The sequence below is a fragment of the Anabrus simplex genome, chromosome 5 (genome assembly GCF_040414725.1).
Source record: "Anabrus simplex isolate iqAnaSimp1 chromosome 5, ASM4041472v1, whole genome shotgun sequence".
In the NCBI taxonomy this organism is placed as follows: domain Eukaryota; kingdom Metazoa; phylum Arthropoda; class Insecta; order Orthoptera; family Tettigoniidae; genus Anabrus; species Anabrus simplex.
Window position 1 is genome coordinate 104,174,040 of NC_090269.1, and position 3,680 is coordinate 104,177,719.

At 49.9% G+C, this 3,680-nt stretch overlaps 1 non-coding gene across 1 annotated transcript; it reads left to right on the forward strand.

Annotated features, from left to right (window-relative positions):
- The first annotated feature begins 2,162 nt into the window (after positions 1-2,162).
- Positions 2,163-2,317, forward strand: LOC136875145 (5.8S ribosomal RNA). Its single transcript, XR_010860395.2, has one exon. It is a non-coding gene; the product is annotated as a 5.8S ribosomal RNA (ribosomal RNA).
- Positions 2,318-3,680: the final 1,363 nt, after the last annotated feature.

The following is a 3,680-nucleotide window of genomic DNA, read 5'->3' on the forward strand; positions in this document are numbered from 1 at the left end:
TGCTGTGAGCTTGCTTTCAGGAGATGATGGGTTCAAGTCCCTCATTTGGCAGCCCTGAAGATGGTTTTCGGTGGTTTCCCATTTTCACACTGGGCAAATGCAGGGTGTGTACCTTAATTAAGGCCACAATTGCTATCTTCCCAATTCTAGTCCTCTCCCTTACTTGCATCACTGGAAAGCTTTTATGTGTTAGAGCAAAATTAAACCATTAGAAAAAAAATAGATTATTTGAAATCAGTGTTCCAGGTGTAAACATGAATTAATTTAATTAATAAAATTACAATTTAACTGCATTTCCATTGCCATTGAGTGACGTATCTGTATGAGTAAGCTTGCATTTGTGAGAACTCAGATTTGAACTTCTCCATTTTCTGTACTGAAGAACGCAAAATACTAGACCTGTACCTGTATTAAGCCCTCAGTTGCTACCTTCTCAGATTTAGACCTTTTGTATAACAGGATTATCATATTTGCTTTGCTTAGAGGGACATAAAACACGAAGCAAAAGGAAAAGATTACTTGAGCACCTAACTTCCAGGTTTTCTGGTCATTGTTGATTTGGTACATATTGTAACTAAGTAGAAATTCAGAGATTTTTTTATTTATTTTATTTATTTATTTATTCATTTATTTAGGATCAGGAACAGCATAACGCCAAATTACAAAGATCCGAGATATGTACAATAGTTATTAATCTAAAATGATAAATATACAAACATAATATGTTTTAGCTTTGTGTGTACTTTATTACAGATCATAAACTCCGTTGCCATGGGTCTCGCAGGGCTTGATCCAGATTTGCTGATTTCCATTTGGGAGATGATATGCTATTTGATCCCACAGGGACCTGCCAGCATACAGATAAACACACTTCAAATTGCTGCAAATCTTTTATTTGCTGATGGCTATCCTCCTCCTCTCAGCATTCGCTCGGTGAGTACCCCAACGTATTTCTTTAAAAGGTAAAAAATAAAAGTGTACTACTGTCAACCAAAAAATGATGTGTACTCGAGATTGGAGGTTGTTTATGAAATAACCACCTTACCAACTGTCGATGGTAGGTTCTGCGCCTACCATGATTGTAACGGGGAATCAGGGTTCGATTCCGAAGAGGGAGCCTGAGAAATGGCTACCACATACAAGGAAGGCAGCAGGCGCGCAAATTACCCACTCCCGGCTCGGGGAGGTAGTGACGAAAAATAACGATACGGGCCTCATCCAAGGCCCCGCAATCGGAATGAGTACACTTTAAATCCTTTCGAGACTCTAGCCTGCTAAATAGTCGCACCCGGTATCCGTTCGTGCTACAGGCGACAACACATCTTCTTAGAGGGACAGGCGGCTTCTAGCCGCACGAGATTGAGCAATAACAGGTCTGTGATGCCCTTAGATGTTCTGGGCTGCACGCGCGCTGCACTGAAGGAATCAGCGTGTCCTCCTAGTCCGAAAGGACCGGGCAACCCGTTGAACCTCCTTCGTGCTAGGGATTGGGGCTTGCAATTGTTCCCCATGAACGAGGAATTCTCAGTAAGCACGAGTCATAAGCTCGCATTGATTACGTCCCTGCCCTTTGTACACACCGCCCGTCGCTACTACCGATTGAATGATTTAGTGAGGTGCACGGGATCTGCTTCGTGCAGTTTCCGATGTGTCTGGAAAGATCACCAAACTTGATTATTTAGAGGGAGTAAAAGTCGTAACAAGGTTTCCGTAGGTGAACCTGCAGAAGGATCATTACCGAAATTGTTTTTTTCAAAAAACATTTTGAGAAGGAGGAGTCGGACGGCCCCGCGCAGTCCTCTCCTCCGGCGAGGCTCCCTCAAGGAGCGAGACTCCTGCCGAGCCTGCTGTTGTGAGCTCAGGCGAGTCCTGTACGTACGCTGTAAGCGGTGGCCCCGCCCGGCGCCGAAGCGGGAGTGTCGCGGTGTGCGTGGCCGCGACTCCTACGATGCAGACGTTCGGCATTGGGTACCTACCTCCCTAGCTCAGTGGAGCAGGGATAACACGAGGGGGCCCGTCGCGGCTTCGGCCCGGCGGGAAGGTTTTAAATGCACGCAACACCCATGTTCAAAACACTTCTTAGCTCTGTGACGAGAAACCCATGAAAATGATTGCTTTTCCTCCACTCACCGTGGAGAGAACGATCGAAAAATGAAAAAAACAACCCTGAACGGTTGATCACTTGGCTCGTGGGTCGATGAAGAATGCAGCAAATTGCACGTCGACATGTGAACTGCAGGATACATGAACTTCGACATTTAGAACGCACATTGCGGTCCATGGATTCCGTTCCCGGACCACGCCTGGCTGAGGGTCGGTTGCTAAAACTGAACGCGACATTGTGTTCGAAAGGTGGGAGCGTCGTGGTTCGTGCGGCCACGGCCGTCGCTGCGTCTCCTGAAAAGAGATTCATCCCGGTGGAGCTGGACCGGTCGACACTACCACTGAGAGTGTGTGAGACGGGAGGGTTGGTCCGCGCAGTGTCTTTGTGTCTGTTGACGCCGGTTCGCCGCCCTTGCCCCACGACCAAACTCGAAAGTGTGTGCTGTGTGTGCAGCGACCGAACATTTTGCGCGACGCGCACAAACCAAACACGACCTCAGAGCAGGCGAGACTACCCACTGAATTTAAGCATAATATTAAGCGGAGGAAAAGAAACTAACAAGGATTCCCTTGGTGGCGGCGAGTGAACAGGGAAGAGCCCAGCACAGAATCTCGCAGGTTCACCCTGCCGAGAAATGTGGTGTTTGGGAGGGTCCACTTATGCCGGGAACCTGCGGTGAGTTCAAGTCCTTCTTGAATGGGGCCACGCTCCGCAGAGGGTGCCAGGCCCGTAGAGACCGCTGCGGCTTCCGGGAGGATCTCTCCTTAGAGTCGGGTTGCTTGAGAGTGCAGCCCTAAGTGGGTGGTAAACTTCATCTAAGGCTAAATATGACCACGAGACCGATAGCGAACAAGTACCGTGAGGGAAAGTTGAAAAAAACTTTGAAGAGAGAGTTCAAGAGTACGTGAAACCATTCGGGGGTAAACATGAGAAACCCGAAAATACCTCAACCGGGGAGATTCAAGCCTTATCCGCGCCTCTTCCCCTGCTTTGGCCAGATGGGTCCGTCCCCCTGCACGGAGCAATCCGGCGTCAGGGCGGTAATGGCTTTCTACTCGGCCGGGTAGTGATGGTGAGGTCGGTGGGCCGCACTTCTTCCCTCGTTGGACGTCGCGACCCGTTGGGTGTCGGTCTAAGGCCTGGGTGTGTAGCCTGTTCATCTTTGTCGCAAGGCGTGTTCGTCGGACAGACCCCCGGTGTTCCGGCCGACAGCTTGACGGTATGCGTGCGCGGAGTTGATTCGCCATCCTTCGGGGCAGGCGTCCAGCCCCTGACAAGCGAGGGCGCATGGCATGGACGATGGACCTCCGGCCTGGCTCCGGCTCCGCTCAGCTGTTGGTTTGGAGATGCGTCGGACAGAAGAATCTCGTAGACTCCTGTCAGCGGTGCAAAAGCTTCGGGTAATTTCACGACTCATCTTGAAACACGGACCAAGGAGTCTAACATGTGTGCGAGTCATTGCGTTGACACTAAACCTGAAGGCGCAATGAAAGTGAAGGTCCCGCCTCGTGCGGACCGAGGGAAGATGGGCTGCGCTGCTGTGCGGCTCCGCATTCCCGGGGTGTCTCGTTCTCAT